This window comes from Phodopus roborovskii, unplaced genomic scaffold (genome assembly GCF_943737965.1).
Source record: "Phodopus roborovskii unplaced genomic scaffold, PHOROB, whole genome shotgun sequence".
Taxonomy (NCBI): domain Eukaryota; kingdom Metazoa; phylum Chordata; class Mammalia; order Rodentia; family Cricetidae; genus Phodopus; species Phodopus roborovskii.
In genome coordinates, this window is record NW_026126407.1 from 18,864,322 (window position 1) to 18,889,622 (window position 25,301).

The window sequence follows — 25,301 nt, forward strand, 5'->3', positions numbered from 1 at the left end:
GGGCTATTAGCCACGCTCCTCTAGCCTGCAGGGGGTCAGTGGAGGAGGCAGCTAGGGTCTGAAGGAGCTGGACCAGGATCCGGAAGATGCAGAGGATGCAGCTGGGGGAAAGAACGCCTCATAGAAGCCACTTCTCCCCTCCCCACAGGCTGCCAGCGAGGCTGGAGTGTGAGCCCAGTGTCTCTGGTGGCCTGACATGGCACAAACACAGGAAACCAAGGACACCCGCCCAGCTCCCTTGGCTGGTTCTCTTAAAAACCACCCTCCAAAGTGAACTTAAGTCTCCTTCTTCTAGAATCTGTTTCTTTAGCCACAAAGGGCTGCTAGGGGCTCCTAAGCAGTCTGTCCCCTTATCCACCTTCCCAACAGATCTGCAAACCTACCCAGAGGGCATCCACATGGGGACTGCCTGTTTACCACAAGCTTTAGCAGAGTCCTGAACAGTTCCTCATAACCAGTCTCACCCCCCCCCCCAGCTTCCCTATCTGTCTTCAGCACCATCTTTCTTTGAGCCATTCAGCCCTGACCCTCAGCATCATTTTGGACTCTGCCCTAGGCTCTCATTTCTCAAATCCACAGCTGTACACATGGGCAGACCAGGCCCCCGCAGTGATTCTGATAGGCCTTTGTACCCAGCAGAAACCTGTGCCAATACCCTGCTCATCCCTCCCTGTATTCCTGCCAGACTTCTACAGGTTCAGTTGGGGTCAGTCACTTTTTCTTTAAAACCCTTCATTTATCCGTGTTTTTAAGCTGGTATTAATCAACACCTCCAGCCAGCATAACGAGCAGCATTTCCTCTTACTATCGTTCATGTTCCTGGCTCCCTTGCCAGGGAGCCACCGGCATCTACAGTTTACACCTCAAACTAAGGAATAAGAAGGCTGCTAACTCCCTGAGGCAGGCAAGGCAGCACCACCTTTCACTGCGCACCTAATCCTGGGCCGCTGTTCTTCCTCATTCACCATCTTAGTCCATTCTGGGTATCACAGCAAAATACATTACGGGGCTGGAGACACAGCTCATGTGTCAAGTGCCTGCCTGGCGTGTAAAAGACCCTGGATTGAAGCACCAGCACTGCAAAAAGGGAAACAAACAAACAAACAAAGCCCTTTACACTGGGTAATTAAGGGGCATTTTTATCTGTGAGGGCATTTCCAGGCACGAGGGACAAATGAGGGAGACCATTCTGAATGGGTGGCACCATCCAACAGGCTTGGAAAAGGGGGAAGCCAGCAAGTGCTGGTGCCTCCTCCGACACACACTTCCCACACCATCGTGCTCTGCCAAAAGCAAATTAGCCAACCAACCATGCCTGGAACCCCTGCCACTATGGACCCAAATAAGCTTTTTCTCTCTGTCCTCGCCACGGTCACTATTCTGTGATGAAACACCATGACCAAAGCAACATGGGGAGGAAAGGGTTTATTTCAGTTTACACTTCCAGGTGACTGTCCATCACTGAGACTTTGAAGTCAGGACAGGAACTCAAACAGGGCAGGGACCTGGAGGCAGGAGCTGATACAGAGGCCATGAAGGCGTGCTGCTTACTGGCTTGCTCAGCCTGTTTTCTTACAGAACCCAGGACCACTAGCCCAGGGATGGCCCCACCCACAATGGGCTGGGCCCTTCCCTATCAATCACTAATAAAGTTGTCCTACAGACTTGCCCGAAGCCCAATCCTCTCTTTATTTTGGGTTTTTTGTTGTTTTTTGTTGTTTGTTTTATTTTGTTTTTCGAGACAGGGCTTCTCTGTGTAGTTTTGGCTATCTTGAAACTCACTCTGTAGACCAGGCTGGTCTTGAACTCACAGAGGAGGCCTGCTTCTGTACCACCACCACCACTGTCTGGCCTGCAGCCCAATCTTATGGAGGCATCTTCTCAATTGGGGCTCCCTCCTCTCAGATGACTCTAGCTTGTGTCAAGTTGACATAAAATCATCCAGCCTAGTCTCTTAAATTTTTTATCTCAGTTGTTTTGTCACAGTAATGGAAAACCTAGCACAGCTCACAATGGGGGTTAGGGGTATTGTTCAATGGTAGAGTGTGTGTGTACTGTGTACACTCAAGATTATGGGTTCAAGTGCCAGCAAAGAAGCACACACACACACACACACACACACACACACACACACACAATTACACTGTGTCACAGCCTACACAGAACACGCTGGCCTCTCACTTCTCATTGCATTTGGAATAAAAAGCCATGCCCAGCCTGGCCCCAATGCCAGCTAATAATCCCTGATCATTCCACTTTAGCCAAACAAGTTGCTTCAGCTCCTTGAGACAACTGTTCTCTCCCTACGAATTCTGTGCCTGCGACCACACCCTCCCCACTACTCCCCCCCATGCCCACTGCTCCCCCATGCCCACTGCCCCTGTGCCCGCTGCCCCTGTGCCCACTGCTCCCCCATGCCCACTGCTCTCCCCATGCCCACTGCTCCCCCATGCATGCTGCTCCCCCATGCCCACTGCTCCCCCCATGCCCACTGCCCCCCATGCCCGCTGTCCCCCATGCCCACTGCTCCCCCATGCCCACTGCCCCCCATGCCCACTGCCCCCCATGCCCACTGCCCCCCATGCCCACTGCTCCCCATGCCCACTGCTCCCCCGTGCCCACTGCCCCCCATGCCCACTGCTCCCCCATGCATGCTGCTCCCCCATGCCCACTGCCCTCCGTTCCCACTGCTCCCCCATGCTCACTGCCCCCCGTGCCCACTGCCCCCCATGCCCACTGCTCCCCCATGCATGCTGCTCCCCCATGCCCACTGCCCCCCGTGCCCACTGCTCCCTCATGCCCGCTGCCCCCTGTGCCCACTGCCTCCCATACATGCTGCTCCCCCCATGCCCACCACCCCCCGTGCCCACTGCTCCCCCATGCCCACTGCTCCCCCCATGCCCACTGCCCCTGTGCCCACTGCTCCCCCCTGTACCTGCCGTTTCCCCTGTACCCGCTACTACCCCCATTCCCGTTGCTCCCCCTGTACCTGCTGCTCTCTCTCTGAATATTCCCCAGATGCTCACATATCAGGTCTGCTCATCCTGGGTCCCATCTCTGCTTAAGAACACTTCCTCTGGGAGGCTGACTGTCCCTAGGTTATCTCTTCAAAGCCTTTATTGACAAACCACGACTAGTGCTGTCATCCATACCTGTCATTGATCACCTCTCATTGCACGGCCCCCACCCAATCACATGGTGCTAATCTCTGGTTATAAATGCACACAAAAAGTCTGTGTGTTGAAGGCTTGGTCTCCAGCCTGTGTTCCTAATAGGACATAGTGAAACCTTTCTGAAAAACCAAGTCACTGGGAACATGCCCTGGATCCTGGATGGGGACACTGGGACTCTGCCCCTTCCCTCCTCTTGCTTTGCTTCCTGGACACTAAATGCACAGCTCCCTCTGCCACGTGCTCCTATCATGCCGTGCTTGGCTGCCACAGACCCAAAAGTAATAGGGCCACACAATCACAGCCTAAAGAGGATGTGCAGGTGAGTGGCTCCCTGCTCTTGTCCCACTCAGCTCTGGAGCTCCCAGAAGGCACCTAGGCCACATACAGGGCCCCACAATGGGGTAGGGTTACTAAGTTGGTGCTCAATTAATGTGTAAGTACAAAGCAGAACCAGAACGCACTAGCAAGCCTTTTCTAAAAGCCTCAGGAAAGTCTAGACAGGCCCAGACAAGAAGCCCCACACTGCTCTCAGAACGAGAACACCATTGCTAAAGCTATCAAATATTCTGGTACCATTCGTTATCAGCAGTAATTCATATTGATACACAGCCATGTACATCATAAAACTAAATTTCATTAACTCATATTGGTAAGGTGGCTTGGAGGGTAAGGACACCTCCCACCAAGACTGACCACCTGAATTTGATCCCTGGATGATCCCACATGATGGAAAGAGAGACCAACTCCCCTCAGTTGTCCTCCGACCTCCACAGGTGTACCACCAAAACACACACACACACACACACACACACACACACACACACACACACACACACACACACATTTATATTTATATTTAAAATAGTTCCCAAGGTTCTGGCAACATGGCTAAATGCATCACGAAGGTTGGGATCATCAGAAAATATGGGACCTGCTATGGTGCCTTCCTCTGGAAAATGGTGGAGAAAATTGAAATCCGCTAGCACACCAAGCATATTTGCTGCTTCTGTGGCAAGAACAAGATGAAGAGATGAGCTGCTGGCATCTGGCACAGAGGTTCCTGCATGGAAACAGTGGATGGCAGGGCCTGGACTTACAACACTACTCCTGTCCTCACACTGAAGTCTGCTGTTAGAAGACTGAAGGAGCCGAACGACCAATGGAAATGCTACATCTGAGGCCTGCCTGGCCTGTAATAAATGGGTTAATTTACATAAAAAAGAAAATAGTTCCTAAAGTTATTCTGTGCCAAATGTTTAAAAATAACCCACTGCTCCTTATCATTTCAACAACAATCTACGTTTTATGGGGTTTTAAAATTCTTTTTTAAAACTGCATTTTTATCTGCTCTTTGTGCATGCCACAATGCATGTGTGGAGGACAGAGGACAACTTGCAGGGATCTATTCTCTTCTTCCGTCGTGTGGATCCCAGAGACTGAACTTGGGTTTTCAGGCCTGGCTGCAGATGTCCACTGCTGAGAAATCTTGCTGACCCAGTTTGTGATGGCAATAATCAGATGTCTTAATAGAAATACAATGAATGAATTTATATAGTAAGTAGGTGCTTCCAAAGGTGAGGACTGGTGGTAACCAAAGGTTTACAGAACCACTAATTCATGATTCGAGTCTGGGTACTGAATTCATACTTTTCTTTGTTCCTGAGACCCCTGTGTAAACTGGGACAAGAGGCACAGCTTCTAAGACAACAGGCCAAATCTGTCTCATTTTGCAATATTTCCTGTCAGAAACAATGCAAGGACTTAGAGGCACATTGCCCCACCCAGAACAAACCCTCTGCCCTCCACTTCCACCTGAACTACTGACACTTAAAGGGAGGGACAAACCTTGCCCACTGCACTGCTAATGTAGACCCTCTGTAACAAGAGCCCCTCCCCACAAGGGGAGGCCACCCTCCCTCACCACAGCCACTAGTTTTCCTTTTTCTTTTTCCATCAATAAGAAATTTACTTATATCCAGGCTTGGTGGTGAATGCCTTTCATCTCAGCACTTGGTATGCAGAGGCAGGGAGATCTCTGAGTTCGAGGCCAGCCTGGTCTACACAGAGTTCCAGGACAGCCAGAGCTACATAGTGAGACCCTGCCTCAAATAGAAAGAGAGTAAGGAAGGAAAGGAGGAAGGAAGGAAGGAATTTAGTTTTTTAAATTCAAACTTCAAATGTTAGCATTTAATTTAACAGGTTTATTTATGGTCGTTACAAAGTTGCACTGTTGAAATGCATTCATTGAAACATTTTGACTTGCATTAATGCTTCACATCCCACATATATACTAAAAATTAGCACACAAATAAAAACAGGAAAGTTGCTAATACCTGGTCCTTGTCCCTTATTTTTTTACTCATAACTGTATACTTAGGTACCTTTCCACCCCAGGGGGGGGAAAATTCAGAACTACTGGAAACAGGAAGGGGCAAAAAAATTTTTTTTTTCCAGAATGAAATGTTTCCCCTCATAGGATTCTTAAGCATGTGCATTCAGCATGCTAGCTGTATATGTTCTGGAATAGTTGTTACACGGTTAGAACAGTTTGGTACCCTCAAAAAGGCTGACCAAACAGACATCGTCTGCCTCCTGCAAAACATCATAGCTGCACTGCGTCAGCACAGCTTGAGAGTCAGAAGCTGTGACTTCACGGAGGCCGTGGCATCCCACATCCACTGCTTTTGTCTTTCCCCACTGCCCCTCTGACCACAGGAAGACATCAGTAGAGAAATCAACACAACCCCAGAATGGGCAGCCTGCATGCCACGTGCCTGCCCCATGCTGAATTTATTGCAAATGAAGGTCACAAGAGAGTTCACAAAAATCAAGACCGCCTTCAGAAGTAAAGGAAGCAGGGCACTTCAGAAGCATCCCACCCACACCCACACTGTGTTGTTGTTGTAGCCCACACTGACCTCAAAATCACTGTCCTCTCAGGGCGTGGTGGTCCATGCCCTTACTCCCAGCACTAAGGAGGCAAGGAAAATCTCTGAATTTCAAGCCAGCCAGAGCTGTCAAGAGACAGATGAGATAGATAGATAGATAGATAGATAGGTAGATAGATAGATATAGAGATGAGAGAGAGAGAGAGAGAGAGAGAGAGAGAGAGAGAGAGAGCCAGCAAGGAAGAAAGATGCTTCCCTGCTCCTGGAATGCTGGGATTATAGGTGTGTGCCGCTATACCCAGCTATAACCCCTTCAGATTCAGAGAGCCCATATCAACTTGTCACCACGGAGGGAACATGCTACCTAGACAGTAAGCTTTACAGGACAGGTCACACGATGGCTCATTTATTCTGATACTTTAACCACAACTACCTTCTCTACCCCCTGAAGACACACACTCAGCTCTGCTACCCACCCCAACTCATCCTTATCTTACATCAAATGCAGGCAGAGAACGCTATGGGGAGGGGGTCACTGAACAAATGCCCAGGCTAATTTGATTGCTGACTCTGTGTGTGTGTGTGTTCACACATACAAACTCCTCTCAGGAGGAGATAAGCAATCGGATAAAGTAAATTCTGAGTGTGGTGGAACTCAGAACTGCAAGAGAAAGGGACAAGACTGGTCTTTGGCTCTTCTTGCCTCCTGCTCCAGGACGGACATTTCTTTGAGTCCTACAGTCTCTGACACATTCATGAAGGCCTCCTATCAGGTGGAGAAGAATCACCAATGGAGTCTGCCTGTCCATGTGAGGCTGCAAGGCTTCTTGGGAGCACTCCCAGGCTAGGATTAGAAAGGGAGGTAGGGACTGGGTTTCAAGATACTGAAAGAGCTGTTTCCTCAGGAGAGTTTCCCCACCATGCTTCCCTATGCCTTCGGGACTCCTTGGCAACTTGGCTCCAACACCTTGAAGCCACAAAGGAGCGTCGTGGCAGCCGTGACACTGCCCAAGTGGTGAAAGCAATGTGCCAGGGGTAGCTCCAGTCGATGGTCCCCAAAGCCACGGAGGTGCCTGCAGGACTGGGAACAGCAGAGGCCTTGGGTGCAGTGGACACAAAGACAACAGTCAGCACAGGCAGCAAGTGTCCTGGCTGGGAACAGAAGCCACATGGAGCCTGGGTAGTGATTAACATCACTCCTGGGGATCAACCTTGAACAGCAAGGGAAGGCAGAATATAGCTGAAGTTTCTATGGACATGGAGGATCATGGGACCTCATTTACAGCTACATTGTCACTGTGGTGTCCCAAGTGTCGAGGACACCCACCATTCCCTGGTGAACGGTGAAAGTCTAGCCCTCACACATGCACAGGGCTGTGGGTGGCTGCCATTGCTCAGAGCACTGCAAGTCCTGGATGTCTTCATTGTTGCTGGATTAAAGTGAAATCAGCAACACAGCTATTTCTTTTTTGTTCTCGCATTCCTGAATTTCTTTCTTCTAACCCACAGGCTTTAGCTATCTTCCTGGAGTGCCAGCTGGCTAATGAGAGCAACTGCTGTGCTTTGCAGGGTTAATGTATTCAGTGCCTGCAATATGCCCCATCTCAGCATCGAATAGTGTTTTAAATACATATAAAACCCACACGCTGAGGGATAATTTTGTCAGCTGCTCCTGGGATTACCTGGTTGTAACCCACTCTCTGCACAGTCCCCCAAAGTAACTTTACAGGGACAGCAAGTATAGTAATCAGCTCCATGATCTGTGCCCAGAGTGGAGGGGCGCAGTTATATAACAGCCCCCTTTCCTGAGGGTGGGCTTTTTATGAGGATCACACCTAACCTTCAATGGGCGCACATGGATCTATCCTAAAGCCACCCAGCTTTATTTCAGGACAGGAGACACTGAGCGTTCCATATGTGGCCCTGGTTCCCTCTGTCCACTCCTGTCAGCCTCCTGGCACACAGATCCCAGACACAGCAGTTGCAGGGATACTATCACCCAGACCCAGGACTCCCTAAGGCCACTAAACTCTAGAACAAGCTTCCCTTCCCTTCATCCTTTCTTCTTAACTCCCTTCTCTGGGGACAGTGCTCACACAGCCAGTCCTAACAGTGTGCTGTTCCCAAGCCCTCAGCTCTCCTTTCACCTCAGGAAGGTCCCCACCCACATCCCAGATGCCCTGGAGGGAAGGCCTCTGGTGGTGCAGCCTGCCTGAGCCCAGCTTCCACTCCACAGTACAATTTAAAGATGGAGCACAGACTAAAACTTGAAATCTAAGACCAGCAAATATCTGAGAGAACAGGAAGAAATCTTGTGACCATAAGTTAGACAAAGGTTCCTTTGGTATAAGGCCAAATACATGATCTGTAAAATAAAATCTAGGACCTTCCTAGTGCCCAGGTGATGGAGACAAGGAGGGCCAGGAGTCCAAGGCTACACTGGCCCCATAGTGAGGCCAGCCCGGGCTACACAAGACCCTGTCTCAAAATACCAAAAAAATAAATAAATAAATAAATAAATAAATAAATAAATAAATAAAAACAAAAAACCCTCACAGATTGGGTTCTGGCAAATACAAACTTCTGTTCTTCAAAAGATGCTGCCAAGAAACTAAAAGCCACCCCACAGGCAAACACAAACCTAGAGAGCTCTTGAGTTTTAGGCTTGCAAAGAGCTCATGAGATTCAATTATGAAAAATAAAAACCATAAGAATGACGGCAACATGCACAGTTCAAGAAAACATGATCAAAATGTAAACACACGCTTTAGCAAAGAACATACCTGGTTTTGGAGTTTGTTTTTGAGACAAGGTCTCTCTGTGTAGCCATGGCTGTCCTGGAGCTCGATCTGTATGTAGACCAGGCTGACCTCAAACTCACAGAGATCCTCCTGCCTCTGCCTCCAGAGTGCTGGAATTAAAGGCATGTACCACTATGGCAGGGCTGCAACAAACATATCTGAATGGCAAACAGACGGACATAGAAAAGATGCTAAATGCCACTGATCATCAAGAAAGTGCTAGGCAGCTGGGCTGCTGGCCAGTGCTAATCCTCCCTGCTGAAGTGGAGGAACTCATAAATTAGGGGAAGGGAGGGTGCAAATAAACAGCAAAAGCCAAAAAAAAAAAAAAAAAAAAAAAAAAAAAAAAAAAGGAAAAAGTTTGTTGCCTGTGTAAAGGTAAAATCATTTTGTAAAACAATGAAGCAGTTTCATAAAAACTACATTCTGGCATAAAATCCAGAATCCACTCCTTTGTGCCGACTTAGTGAAATGAAATTGCACTCAAACAAATGTCTTCAGCAATGCTGATGTCCAGAGAGGCTTGATTGCCATCATCAAACCCCAGAAATATCCTTCAGTGGTATGTAGTTAGAGCAGGGTAGCCACACAGTACGATATTATAATTTAAAAAAAAAAGAAATGAAATTTCTCAGTGGTAGAGAAAATACCTAGGGTTTATAAGGCCTGTGGTCCATTATCCACCACCATACAATAGGCTAGCTGATTAAAAAAAGGAACAAACTGAAGAGATGGCTAAGTGGTTAAGAACACTGGCTATTCTTCCAAAGGACTCAGGTTCAATTCCCAGCATCTACATGATGGCTCACAGCTGTCTGTAACACCAGTTCCAGGGCATCTGACACTCTCACACAGAATATATATAAGCAAAACACCAATGCAAATAAATATTTTTTTTTAAAAAAAGGAAAGAGACAACCTATAGTACAGGAGAAAGTATTTGAAAACTATAATAAAATAATCCAAGAAGGCATTATGTCCAGAGTAGACAAGGAACTCAATTCAACATTGAAACAAACACCAAGTAATCTGATTAAACAATGGGCAAAAGACTTGAAGAAATATTTCTCAAAAGAATATATACTTGGGAGGCAGAGGCAGGCAGATCTCTGTAAGTTTGAGGCCAGCCTGCTCTATACAGTGAGTTCCAGGGCAGCCAGAGCTATATAGAGAGAGCCTGTCTCAAAGGAAAAAAGAAAAAAGACAAAAAAAAAAAAAAAAAAGAATATTAAAGGCCAGTGGCTAGATTTTAAAACACTCAGTGCTGGATAGATGGCTCCATGGATAAAATACTTGCTATGTAAGTGTGAAGACCTGAGTTTGAATCTCCAGAACCCAATCGAAGCCAGGCACAGTCTATAAGTTCTATGTGTCCTAAGAGATGGGAGGCAGATGAAGGCAAATCGGCTCCTATTATTTCCTGTGCTTTGGTACACTGGGACATGGAAGATTGGGCCCTAGAAAAACACAACAGCTGGACAGCTTCATTCTTTCATCTGCTTAGCTAGCATTCTGGGACTGCCTCATGTACCTCAGAAACTGTAACAGGCATCGTGGCAGAAGGGCAGGCAAAGTCAGCCCCATCCCTCCCACCTGAGTTCATGGTCCAATATAGGGAACAGAAAATACAGATTACAAAAAAGGGGAAGGGGCACCCAAGAAGGACATGCCCAAATCAGGAGAGAAAGCCTCTGGGTAACATTGTGGTGGTGACATCAGAGGTGAGGGGGATAGCAGCATTAGGGAAGGAGACACCTAAGCCAGAGGAGAGGAGCCAGCTGCTGGTGGACCTCAGCAGGTGGGGCAGGGGGTGTCATGCTAACCACATCATCTGTCCTGATTCTGCCAGGCAGACCCAGACCTCCTCAGGACCAGTCAAATCACACATCAGCATAAGGTGGTTCATCAAAGCTGCTATATAGCATTTCCCCATGGAGGGCCATCCTCCTCCAAGGCTCCATGCACCATACAAAGCCAGAAGGATTTACTTTACCTCATCAGAAAGAGACTGGCCAAGTTCCTTGGAGGCCTGAGTACCCCAGAGGTCCTCACAATGTTGGACTCAGTGGACACTTAAAACCTAAGAGCATCCATCTCCCAGGACCCCATCCTTTAACTTGCCCCTCCTTCCGCTCCCCAGCTCCTCTGCCTGCTTCCCCGAGGGGTGGTGGGAAAGGCCACCTGTGGCTCACTCTCTGAAGCAGAACAGCCTATTTCAGGCCCTTCTGGTTCTTCTCATGAGGAGTCTGTTACGCAGCAACCAGGTGGGGCTTCCACACAGACCTGCCTCGAGGGACCCCTGCTCCCCAAGTTGTAAGGCATTACTGGCTTACTCCGTGCACTCTCAGAATTGCCTAAAATGAATACGCATCCCCAAGTCTCTCTTTCTTTCATCTCTCTGGCAGCCTTCGTACTGAACTGAACGACAGCACAGTTACTGCTGGTTAATGTCTCAGCTGATACATTTCCTTCCTCACTATAAACCCACCCTGCCTTCGGCTTTCCCAACAGGGCGTTTTCAATCTTAATTGTTACATTTGGCTTCATTTCACTCTCCCTGTTGCTCACACAGTAATTTAGCGTTTCCGTAGGTTATTAACATAAGCTGGTTTGGAGCAACTGCAGAGGTCTTGGTGGCTGGCAGTGGCAACAACCATGAGGAGAGGAATTGATGACAGATTCTGTGACCCTAGAGAAAGAAAGGTTGAGGTGGGAGTGGAAGAGAGGAATGATGATGTAAGAAGAGCCAGACTGATGGAATCAGCATGAGGGGGAGAGGGACTGACAGCTGGCCAAGGAGGGGCCCCAACAACCATGCATATATTCTGTGCTTCCCAGAATAGCCACAGCTTCACATCCCTCCTGGCTCAATATCCAAAGGACCCTCCCCCATAACTCTAGCACATCCTCAGGGTGACCTCACAGCTACACTCACAGTCGCCGATATGACCTTTTGTGTGTACATGTCCCTTCTTCATCATGACCTAGACCCCTCCCCAGGTTGGCATCTCTGGCACATCCTTATCTCCCCAGGGCATGGTGCTGCCTGCTTCAGATTAGGTACTAGTGTCTTCTGGGTTTTTAACTAGATGCAACAGTTTGCAAGCATCCTTCAAAGGTCTGTTGTGCTAGAAGCATGGTGCCCAGTATGATGCCATTGAGTTGGGGGACCCTTTAAGAAGCAGGGCCTGTCAGGGGTGATGTAGTAAAATCACTCAATCTGCTCAACGGACATAGTATCCAACTGCCCTCCAAGTTTATATCTCCGTATTGGCGTAGCTCTCAGACCTCAATGGAGAAGTGTCCTTGTGTGGTGGACAGCAGTCAATCACAACAGACCCAAGTGTAGAGAATAAATATCAGGAGAGAGCTCAACCACAAATGGGATCATCACAGAAGGAGGGGTGGGAAGACTCTAAGAGCCATAGATTGGGGGAAACCAAAGCAGAAGCAGTGTCTAATGGATGAGTTCATGGCAGCTGTAGTTGCCTACACCAGACCAGCATGAGATAAAACCAGTCAATATTCAAGCACGGAGGGGCAAGGAGACTCAATTCTCTTAAGGGTATAGATTCTGATGTGTTGACTGTGCTCCAGTGACTGGCTCCACACAGGAGTGTGTAAGCAGCACAAACTGGACTCAGTACAATAGTTGTTTGTTTGTTTGCTTGCTTGTTTAAAGAATCAAGGCCAACTGAAGTCCAGGGCTTTAATCCTAGCAGTAGGGAAGTGAAGGCAGTTGGACCTATGTGAGTTCAAGGCCACTATGGTCTACAGAGTGAGTTCTAGGCCAGCCAGGACTAAATAGTAAGATCCTGTCTAAAAGTCCTAAAGGAGGGAGGGAGGGATGGAAGGAAGGAAGGAGAGAGGGAGAGAGGGAGGGAGAGATTTTAAAACAAAAATTTGAAAAAGAGGGGCCTGATGGGAGATGGCTAGTTGGTTAGAGGTGCCACTTCTAGAAGCAATTAACATAGGACTCCTGGAACTGCACCAGCTCCCTCCGTGATGCCATCTACCATGCGAGAAAACCCTCAGCAGAGGCTGAATGCATGGGGCCGCACAGCTTGTACTTTTGTCTCCAAAACTCTAAACTAAGAACTGCTTCTTAATATATAAAGTACTTGGTGTCCCGTCGTCTGTAATAGCAACAGAAAACAGATTAAGAAACTGAATGAAGGGTTATTTTGAGTCTTGGGTGGCAGCTTTTAAACGATGAAATAAAGAACATAGGGACTGTGGGGGAGCCGCTGAGCTCAGCAGGTAGTCACCACATTACCCCTGAGAATGGGAACAGAGCAGGGAAGAACCAGCACACATCACTCCAGCAAGTCTCCTTCAGTACTTGGTGTCCAGCTTTCTCAACACGTTCATTGTTTCTTCTCCTATAACCTAGTTCAGGCTTCCACCCCCTCCCACATACTCACTGCTGTTAAACTCTGTATCCACTTTCCCAACTCCAGGCTTCTACATCTGGGATCCTGTTCCCAAGAATCTCCTTGCCTATGGGTCTGAGAGACTTCCTGACTGTCTATTTATGTTACATAAATATACAAATACAAACTCATAAAAAATTCCAACACTGAAGTATATCCACACCACAGAGAAACAGACCTTGCCCTGGGTCTATGCCCCTCTTTGGAGGTAATACCACACACAGCTTGGTACTGCACTTCTAATGTTTTTTACAATGAATCTGTATGCGTACATAAAATAATTAACATTTCTTAACACAACTGGGAGGATTTAAACATAAATTTGATCACACTGTATATCCTTACTCTTAATTGTACAGTCTTGGCTAGGAAGATGCCTCTCCAGCAAAGTGCTTGCCATGCAAGCATGGAGACCTGAGTTCAGTCCCCAGCTCCCAGGCATGGTGACATGTGCGTGGAATTCCACTGCTGGAGAGGTGGAGACATGCCACTCTCTGGTGCTTGCTGGCTACATAGTCTAGCAAAATCAGTGAGCTTCAGGTGCAGTGAAAGATCCTGTAGCAACTGAGGAAAATATCTGATGTTAACTAACCTGTTGCCTCCAGATGCCTATGCACAAAACCTGCATGTGCGCGTGCACACACACGTGCACACATGAGTAATCACATAAAATGTATGGTCTTGTCTTTTTCTTTTTGAGACAGGTTTCACCATGTAGCTATGACTAGTCTAGAACTCAGACCAGGCTATAGACTAGGCTGCCCTTGAACACAAAGATCTACTTGCCCTTACCCCTGCTCCAGAGTGCTGGGATTAAAGGCCTGTGCCATCATGGTATTTTCTTAGACAAATCAAGAAGTCCATGGTATTTCCTAAGATAAATCAAGGGTTGCATTATGCATATTTTACATTTTGATATATTTTTTTTAATTTGTCAAATAAAAACACTACACTAATTTTTGTTCCTATGGGTTAGGATTGCTAATAGTCACTTCCATATGTTCTTGCCATTGGTATTATTCATGCTGTCAGTGTTCTTCCAGCTGGCATTGCAATGCATTGAATGTTCACACCCACTGTAACTATAAGATTGAACATCATGTACTTATTGGCCTCCTGTATTTTTTCCAGGAATCACCGACATAAACTTTGCCCATTTTTCTTGTTTATTTTTTTTCTGATATTAGGGAATTTCTTCATTACACAACAGTCTTTGTAGCAAAGGTGCCCAACACACTTCTCTCCAACAGCCAGAAGCCTGTCTTCACGGTACAGCAGCTCCTAATGTGTGTACCACTAGCCTGCCTTTACAGTACAGCAGTTCCTAATGTGTGCCGTCTCCAGATCATGCACCTAATGTGTGCAGTCTCCAGGTCACATGAAAGGTTTTCTTAAGCCAAGAAAGACTACACATTTGACTCTATAAAGCATATGTAATGCATATTTGTGCATACAATATAACCTGTTTACATTTACATACACTCTACACATCTGCATACACCAGACACTTTCTGTGTGTGTGTGTGATGTGTGTGTTTGAAAATGCAGGTTTTATTTCTTTGCCTCCATAAACCTACCTTATCTAATTTCTTATTTCGACAGTTACTTTACATATTCCATTCTACCTATATGTCACATAAGAATAAATTACCATGGTGTGCTAATGAGGCAGAATACCTCTCTCTCTGTCTCTCTCTCTCTCTCTCTCTCTCTCTCTCTCACACACACACACACACACACACACACGTAGCACACGCACACACACCACCAGATTATCTCAAATCTTACAATGGAAAATGTTAAAGGCATAAAAATGGTTATGAGGCAGAGGCCGGTGAATCTGAGTTTGAGACCACACTGGTCCGTAGAACGAGTTCCTGGACAGCCAGGACCATACAGAGAAACCCTGTCTCAACAAAACAAAACAAAGGGTTATGAAATATTAAAAAGCAGAGTCGGAGAGCATGCTTCCTGCTCCTACAGAATGTCTGACTCTGACTCCCAGAACTCACATCAGACAACCCACTACCACTTGTAACTCCAGCTTCAGGGGATGCAGCACTTCTTCTGGCCTCTACAGGCACAACCCCCCCCCCCCACACACACACACATACACATACACAGATACAGAAATCTTTAAAAATATGTCAGAGAGGATGGGGTTACTTATAAATGATATTAGAAAAACAGTTCAGTATTATTTTTAAATGTCACTTTAAATCTACCATCCACATCAAACAGCTGAGTAAATTCTAGAAGGAAATAAATCCCATAAAAGAGAAGATTCAGAAAAAGCAGACAGATTCAACTGTGGGAAAAATGTTAAATGGCCACATATTTTTCCAATAATTCAGTTTTACTTTATTTATCTTAGGGGTTATAGGGATTAAACCCAGGGTCTTGTATAATGCTAAGCAAGCATTTAACAAATTAATTTTTCTCCCCTTTGGTTATTTGAGACAGGGTTTCTCTCTGTGGAGTCCTGGATGACCTAGAACTCACTCTGTAGACCAGGCTGTCCTCAGACTCACAGAGATCTCCCTGCCTCTGCCTCCTGAGTGCTGAGATTAAAGGTCTGGAATGCTGCCGCCACCCAGCCTTCCAAATTCAATTTTTAAGATTTATTTTATTTGAATTATGCATGTGTGTGTGGGGGTGGGTATGGACACTTGGCTACTGGTGGCTATAGAGCTCAGAAGAAGGTGTCAGACACCATGGAACTGCTGTTACAGGCAGTCATGTGCTACTTGGAATGTGTGCTGGGAGCTGAATCAGAGCCCTCAACGGGGGCAAGAAGGGCTTTTAACCTCTTGGCATCTTTCCAGATCCATGAAAAACCTTTAGAAGTTTAACAATGAGCCGGGAAAGTAATTGGCCAAAACATGACAGACATCATGTGTGACCTGACAGAAACAGCCTAAGGTAGTAAAGTCTCTCTTTGCACTCATGGCTTTGCAAGTTTCAGTTCACTAATGGGTTGGGGTGGGTGGGTGCTCCTCTCATGAAGGAACCAGAACAAGGGTGACAGGAAGGACCTGCCTGAGTAAAGCACACCTCAGGGCTGTAGACCTCCAACCAGGCCTACTTCCCACCTTCCTACCTTCCCACCAGAGCCAAAGTTTCCTCAATTCTGAAGCTACCAATAGATGAAAGCATCGGTTAAGGCTGACTCCTCATCTATAAGGTTGAATCCTCATCTAATCATCTGTGGAAACACCCTCACAGAAAGCCTGGAGTATGCTTTGTGAATCTCCTAGGCATCCCTGATTGGATCTATTTGACATTCAAGACTAATCATCACATATATTCCTCTAAAATGTCATGAAAATCAGCAGTATCAAGATGGGTGTAAAACAGTCAAAACAAGCTTGTGACCATGAAGATGTTCTGCTTCACTCGCTGTTATCCCCATGGTGGCAAACAGATGAAGTTAAAATGGAATGTTCCCAAGGGCACCATTAAAAAAAGTCACGCCAGGTCTGGAGCAGCTGCGGAAGTGGGTGGGGGTACAGTTTGCACTTCATGCTAGGCTCTGTGTTCAGGCCCTGTGACATACGCAAAGCGTTCACACCCTTTGGCCCAGTGATCCCACACTGGCAAATGTACAGGCATAATCCACAAACATGGGGAACATTCTTTGACCAAAGAAAATTATTGAAGTGTTATTTATAATGCAAGAAACAGAAGGAATGAAGAAAAGAAGGGAGGGGAGAGGGAGGGAAAAAGCCAGGGTGGAAGGGAGGCGGAGGGAGAGAGGACAAGCAAAGCAACCTAATTTTAAATTTTTTATTTTTTCAATTAATTTTAATTGATTGGTTGATTGATTATTGAGACAGAGCTTCACTATGTAGTCCTGGCTGAGAACTCAGAGAGATCGGCTTTCTGAATGCTAGGATTAAAGGCGTGTGCCACCACACCTGGCTTGCTTTTTCTTCCTTCTTTCCTTCCTTCCTTTCCCTCTCTCTCTCTCTCTCTCTCTCTCTCTCTCTCTCTCTCTCTCTCTTTAACTTATTTTTTAGAAACAGAATAGTTAATTTATTGGATGATCACACAACAGGATGTTTTGCATTATTTAAAACAACTGTAAGAGCACGCAACACTAAAATACTCCTATGCTCGCTTCCACCTAGAAATATTGAGATATTCACAGTTGACCAGGAGTGTGGGCCAGTCACTGTTTCTGCTAACTTCCAATTGCAAACTGTTGTGCATAGCTCTGGACCAGGAAGTTAAGACAAGACTCCCCATTTGGACTGCACCATCCCCTGCCTGCATGGCCTTGCCCTACCTCCACCTCCTCACATGTGAAGTGAAGGCCCCAGAGTGAGCTACCCCAGGGGCCACTGTGAGCAATGAATGGGTGGAACAGCACTTGCAAAGCACATGGCAGCTTTGCCTGTTCCAGGGTGAGAACGCCAAGATACTGCTTTTGTCATCTAACATTTGAAAGAAATAAAACAGTTTTCAAAAAAGGAAGGATAGCTTACATACAAGGGTTCGTTTCCAATTCCAGAGTTTAAATGAAAGCCAAGTGTGGCTCATTTTGCAGTTCTCCTCTGCCTTTAGGAGTTTCTGTCTAGATGGCACTTGACGGTAACTCGTTTGGCAAAGGGAAGGTCCTCAAAGGCAGAGCCCAGCTACTCTCAAAAAAGACCCATATGACACAGGGAGTGTAGAGAATGGTGCTGTGTTGCGACAAGAGTTACCACCTGGATGAACACTCCAGCAGAGACTTCGGAGTTACACCCTCACCTTTGCATTCTGAAAGGCAGGATGCATTCTGCAACTTATAATATGAACTCCCCCAAACTACTGAGCTAAATCATTCCAAGAAAAAGTTAAGAGTCGACCGGAAAAGAAAATCAAAGTCCAAGATGCATTTCCAGGGAACAGAGTAGAAACTAAGAATAGAAATCCAGACTCCTTTGAAAGATATATCAAAGTATTGACAGGCTTCTGCAGGGTCCAGGGAGAGGGTCACAGAAGAAACCACAGAACACATAGCTTCCTTTAAAAAGCCACAACTATTGTCCTGCCATGCCTTTGAAATTCTGAGGTCTGGATTTCAGACCCCAGAACATCATGGCCCAGATGTTGAGCACTGGGATAGAATCTACCTCTCCACTAGATGCAAGGTCACACTCCACACTCCAAGGAGACATACTCTAGATCCTTCTGTGGACCAAGAACCTTAGCTAGGGGTTTCTTTCTAAAAGAAAACAGCAAGCAGGCTCAGTCTCCCTATTTACAAGGAGAGAGCTCTGCAACTCTAGTGACTAGCATCCAAGGAGAAGGCTTCTCGGCAGAATTGTACACAGTAACTTTAGCATGAATCACCCTGACTTTGCATGATGGGGTAAAAAAAAATGACTCACAAGAAGACTGTTCCTCCCAAGATAGTATATGAGTTTCAAATGCATTTTCAGCCCCCAAAGCATACGTGTAGTGTTTGCTTCTGTGGTCCACACACAACAGAATGCAATGCCAGCCAGAGCCATCTCCTAAGATTCCATTCCACTCTTAAATAACAACAGCTTTGTACTTACCGCAAAGCCCTTGGCCTCTCTCTGGTCCTGGGAGCTGCTGCCCTCAGTCAGTGAGCCCTCTGCACTATGCTGAGCCAGTTGCTGCCTGGGAGGAAAACCACATTCAGCGAGCACTTGGGCAAGGCCTGCTCAGGAAGCAGGCGGGCTCTCCTCCCCACGCCTCTCCCTCTCCCCCACCCCCTCTCACACACACTTACAAGTTCACATACATACGTGATGCAAAGTCAAATCTCTCTCTGTCTGGGTCCCACATACTTAATTTAGACTTCTCCAAAATTAAAAATGTAAAGATGTCAGCTGGCTAGGAATAAAAGGGAACTTCTTCAACCCACATGGGACACAAATACAAACACCCTGAGATATCTAACCAAAAGAAAGAGCTAGTCTGGCCTCAAGCTGCAGGGCCCCCACCAATGCTGCTGGCTGTAGAGTTCTAGATTGAGGGGAAGTTGGGAACCAGGAAGCTCAGAAGCAGGGCTGCTTCTGAGAGCCAACTGAAAGATCTCTGAGGCCTCTTAACTCCTGGGCCTTCAGTAATGTGTTGTGATTTCTTTTTTCATCCTAAATAAATAGGCCTGACAGAGTGGCTTCAAGGAGGAAGGCCTTGATTTAGCTCAGTTTTGAGAGGGTCTCAGTTCAGCAAAGGTGGGTGCAGTAGGAGCTCACAGCTACTTCCCCATATGATAAGGACCAAGCGTTGGAGAAACTCCAACTGGAACCAGAGTCCAGTGTAACTTTCAGTGACCCACCTCCAGTGACTCCACTCCGGTTCCATGCCCAAAGGTTTCACACCATCCCAAAGCATCGCCACCAGCTGGGGACCATGTGCTCAAACACACAGGCCTATGGAGGACACTTCACACTGAGGAGATGACTGTGAGCCTGCATGCACCAGCAGAAAACTGAACCATGTATGTTTGTCCATCTTGTCACTGTTCTCACATTTTATTTATAGTGGGTTCTACCTAATTTTCCCAGGCTACCTAATTTTCCTTGGTGTTTACCATCACAGATTTTCCTGTACATGTTTCTTATGCACACATGAAAGTGGAAAGAACCAAATCTACAGCATTGTCTTCTGATTTTCATCCCCTCCAGCAGCTTAGCATGCACTCTCTCTCTCTCTCTCTCACACACACATACACACATACATGCACACTCACACACATACACTCACATATATATATGAGTGAGTATATATTATACTCACACTCGCACACATACACACTCACACACTTGCACAAATATACACACATATACACACACTTGCACACACATATATACACACTCACACATACACACATATACACACACTCATGCACACACACTTGTACACATACACACACTTGTACACATATATATTCACACATACACACTTATATACACATAAACTCATACACATAAATATACCACTCACACACATACATATACACATTTACAAATAATAATTTTTTAAAGAAAAGAGAGTGCTGTTAATAACCTAATTTTTCCAATGAGAATCCACTTCCTATATTTCCACTATTTACCAGAACCTCTTCAGTCATCAAAGTGCCAATCAATTAATCCTCCCATAAGGTCAGAGCAATAAACTCCCAGAGTTCCCATCTTTGAATACTTTTGCATTAGAGACAAAGCTTTTGACATGTGAGATTTTGAGGGTCATTTAAGATCCAAATATAATGGCTGGGAACACAGCTCAGTGGTAGGACATTTACTTGGTGTGGTAGTTTGAAAGAAAATGGTCCCCAAAGGGAGTGGCACTATTAGGAGGTATGGCTTTGTTGGAGTAGGTGTGACCTCGTTGGAGGAAGTGTGTCCCTGTGGAGGTGGGCTTAGAGGTCTCATACCTCTAAGTTTCAGACCACTTCCTGTTGCTTGTGAGTCAAAGTACAGGATTCTCTGCTCCTTCTCCAGCACCATGTCTGGCTGCATGCCACCATGATGATAACTGAAAATGTAAGCCACCCCAATTAAATATTTTCCCTTCATAAACATTACCCCGACCAGGGTGTCTCTTCAAGACAACAGAATCTCTAAAACAGAAGTTGGTACCAGGGACTGGGGTGTTGCTGTGATAGCCCTGACCATGATTTTGTCTGAAGGAATATGAACCTTGGGACTGTGAATTAGAAAAGCCTTTGAACACTTTAAGTGCTGCTTATTGGGACATCCTCGTAGGAAGATGGAAGACAGGGGTGATGAGGATGATTTGAACTGTGGGGACTAGCTCCAGAGGTTTCAGAGGAGAAGAACTTTAGAATGTTGCCTAGAGATCATTCTTGTGTTTGGTGTTGAATATGGCTGCTTTTGGCCCTTGTCTGAAGAGTCTGCCTGAAGCTAAAGTGAAGGGTTTTAGATTAATTCCGTTGGCGGAGGAAATCTCAAAAAAACCTAGTATAGACTGTCTGTGGTTATTAGTGGCAACTCTAAATGAAGATTTATAATGAAAAGGAGCAAGCTGAGCAAAGGAAATTACAAAATTTAGAACAATTTGAGGAGAAATGGAGTACTAGGAATGGAGTTAAGTGGAATGGAGCTAAATCCTGTGTTCAAGGAGATTAACAGATGAAGACATGGACTAAAGGGAGTGGTCATCTCAGGGCAAGATCCCACCCAGCTAAGCTTCCAACTTGTGAAAAGGAATTAAAGAAAATCTTAGAGCCCAGTGTGATGGTGCATGCCTTTAATCCCACTACTGGGAAGGCAGAGACTGGTGGATCTCTGAGTTTGAGGTCAGCCTGGACTAGAGAGTTCCATAATAGCCAAGTTTAGGTAGTGAAGGAAACTACTGAGAACAGAAAGCTGGCAAAGATGTAATTGAACGAGGGGGCTATGTCCCAGTCCTAGCAAGAAGCAAAACTTGGCATCCTCAGCCACATGGTTCAGATTTCGAGGATAGAAGAAAGGCATTCCTTCCTCCATGACTAAGGAAAGCTGCTGAGGCCATATATCAGGTGTGTCCCTGAGTAGAGGCCTAGAGAGGCCATTTAGTGAAGCTGTGAAGGTGAAGCCTTGGTTGCCTTAGAGACCCCAAGATGTTGGTGATCCCAGAGTAATGGAATACCTGCAGAGGAGAGCTGCTAACAGGGAAAGAAGTATGCTGTCGTCAGCAAAGCTGGAAGGAGTTGGAAATCTGGAGGGCGCTTTGACATCAAACCTGGAGATGCAGAGTCTGGAGTTTGCCCAGCTGGTTTTCAGCCTTTCTTGGTCCAGAATTTCCTCACTATGCTCCCTTCTGTATATTTTGGAATGGTAATATATATTCTGTGCCATTATATGTTGAAAGTATGTGATCTGCTTTTTTTTTATTTTGATTATAAAAGGGGATTTTAGTTAAGAGATTGCAGGAATCTCTGAAGAGACTTTGAACGTTAGACTTTTAAATGAATTTGAAACTGTTATGAACTATGGGGACTTTTGGATTTGAACTAAATGCACTTTTGCTTTATGATATAACTACAAGATTTGGGGGGGGTCAGGGATTGCCACATGGTGGTTTGAAAGAAAATTGCCCCCAAAATGAGTGGCGCTATTGGGTGGCAGGGCTTTGTTGGAGTAAATATGGCCTTGTTGGAGGAAGTGTGTCACTGTGGAGGTGGGCTTTGAGGTCTCTTATATGCTCAAGCCATGCCTAGTGTTTCAAACCACCTCTTGTTGCCTTCAAGTCAAGATGTAGGACTCTCAGCTCCTTCTCCAGCACAATGTCTGCCTGCACGCCACCATGTAGCACCATGATGACAATGGACTAAACCTCTGACAACTTAAGCCATCTAAATCAAATGATTTTCCTTTCTAAGATTTGCCATGATTACGGTGTCTCTTCATAGCAACAGAAACCCTAACTAAAACACCAGGCATCCCAGGCCGTAAGTCCAGTCCTTAAAGATGAATCCAAACAGCAAAAGGCTTTTTAACAAAACAAGAACAAATTAAATCTAGCAAATATACAAATGATGTTATGCCACGACCAAAGGAGATTTATACCAGCAATTTTAGATTGATATTACAAATGAAAATCAGACAACAAAATTCACATTAAGAGAATAAAAGAGAAAACCCACACAACCAGTTCAACAAATGTAGAAGAAACATTTGACAAAACCCAAGAGACTTTTATGATTAAAAAAAATTTAACCACTAGGAATAAAATGGAATTTCCTCAACACAACAAAGGGCAACTACAAAATGCCCACCACAAATATTATATGTAATGTGAAAGTCTGAAATCTTTCTCTGGAGGCCAGAAACAAGACCAAATTTCACTGCTCTCCCAACTTCTACTCAACACTGTATAGGAGTCTTTAGTCAGGGAATTTAGGCAAGAGAAGGAAAGAGAGGGCACTGAGATGATTAGAAAGGTAAAACCATTTCTATTAACATAATGAGACCTTGAAAGATATAGAAGGGGATATCTACAATTTAAAGGGGACATCTACAGCTCCAAGGCTAATGAAAGACCCAGAAAATTCACAAAAAAGAAAAAAAAATCAAAAAAACAAAAACAAAATGAAGGCACAAAATCAGTTGCGTTTTTATATGCTTGCAGGAGTAACTCCTAATACACCCAGAAAATAATCCCATTTGCAGCAACAGCTCCACAGTAAAGTGTTTGCCTCCCAAGAATGAGGACCCGAGCTGTCATCCCCAGAGCCAATGTATACATACCAGGCGTGCTGTCTCATGCTTGTAACTCGAGCACTAGAGAGGCAGAGACGGGAGGATCCCTGAGGCTTGCTGGCCAGCTAGTCCAGCCTACCTGGTGAACTCTGGACCAAGGAGAGACCCTGTCTCAGAGAGGTGAACGTGGAGATAAAACCCAAAGTTTTCCCCTGGCTTCCACATCCCTGTGTACACACCATACATAAGCATGTGTACTCACTCACACATGAACATTTACATGTAAACACACATACATGCATTAAAAATGCAAAAGTTTTTACAAGTAAATAAGTAGAAGACGTGTTCACTGCCAACTACAAAGCATCACTGAAGAACCTAAAAGGGTGGGCCAGCAAGATGACTTAGCATTCATGGTTTTAAAGTCTGCCTGACCGAATGAGTTCAGTTCCCAGAACCCATTTGGTAGAAGGACAGCACCAATCCCCACGGGTTATCCTCTGGTGTGCGGATATCTGCCTACACATATACATACTCACATAAAATAAATGTTTTTAAAATTAAACTTGAAAAAGTAAGGTAAATGGATAGACATTGTGTTATGAAACAAGAGGATCTATGTGAGGTACAGGCTAGCCTGGTCTAATATAAAATTCCAGGATAGCCAGGGCTACATAAAGAAAATCTTTCTTTCTTCCTTTCTTTTAAATCCAGTATTGGGCGCTCTGTTGGAGGTTGATAGGTAGGTCAAATCTGGGTCCTTCTGGACTTCTGAGATGGATTCCTGACCACCTCCCATGGATAGCACAACTCACACAGCAATGCAGCTACACACAGAGCTGGGGAAGCACATCAAAGGCTGAAGACACTTGCTTTGGAAATGTCCCTGAAGACAGGCACCTCAATTATGCTCTGAATGATGAACTTAAAAAAACAACAAGACAACATCCATTTTACTTTTCTATGTGCATGGGTGTTTTGCTGGCAAATGTGTCTGTGCATTGTGTGTGTGTGGTACCCACAGACACCAGAAGGGGTCTCCAGCTCTGGAGTGTTAGAGACATAGTAATCTGCCATGTACAACACAGATATGGAACTGTTCTACTAGCAGCAGAGTGTAACTAAAGCCTGTCTGTGTGGACAGCACACAATTCCTGCACAGACCTGCTCTGTAGTACATCACAGGACCGCTCTAATTTAAAAAAATAAAAAGGAAGACTTTAAAGTATGAATTACATGACAAGTGGATTATATCTTAATTTAAAAGATAATATGGGAATAGTCTATGATATAGAACAATTACTGTATATTTTTGGAAAATACAGATCATAAGTGGTAAGAGCCTATATTTATGTTTATTAAGAATAATTTTCACTGACTATTAAGATGACAGAAAATTTTAAGTTCCTTTATTTTTAAATTGTTCTACACTACAGCAAATATTTGAAAATTTGGGGGGGGGGTCAGTATAAAATAACATTCATTCATGTACTTTTTACCTACATAACATAACTGCTTCTGCTTTCTCTCTCCCTTCCTTCCTTCCTTCCTTTCTTCCTCTCTCTCTCTCTCTCTCTCTCTCTCTCTCTCTCTCTCTTTCTCTCTTTCATTCTCTTTCCTTTAGTTTTTTGAGACAGGGTTTCTCAATTTAATCCTGACTGTCCTAACAACTCACTCTGTAGACCATGCTGGCCTCAAACTCAGAGATCCACCTGCCTCTGTCTCCTGCATGCTGGGATTAAAGGCATGGGCTACCATGTCTCACAACTGCTTCTTTTTGAACAAAAAAAATCGACAGGTGACAGATATTATTGCTTTTGTCAAAAATTTCTTCAAAGAAGAC

General features: G+C 45.4%; 1 protein-coding gene across 1 annotated transcript in view; it reads right to left on the minus strand.

The window, feature by feature from the left end:
- Specc1 (sperm antigen with calponin homology and coiled-coil domains 1) overlaps positions 1–25,301 on the minus strand; it is a 258,219-nt gene that overhangs the window by 200,611 nt on the left and 32,307 nt on the right. Inside the window, exon 2 of the mRNA XM_051180438.1 lies at positions 18,842–18,926. The gene's annotated coding sequence lies outside the window, so the exon portion shown is untranslated. The remainder of the gene's footprint in view (positions 1–18,841; positions 18,927–25,301) is intronic.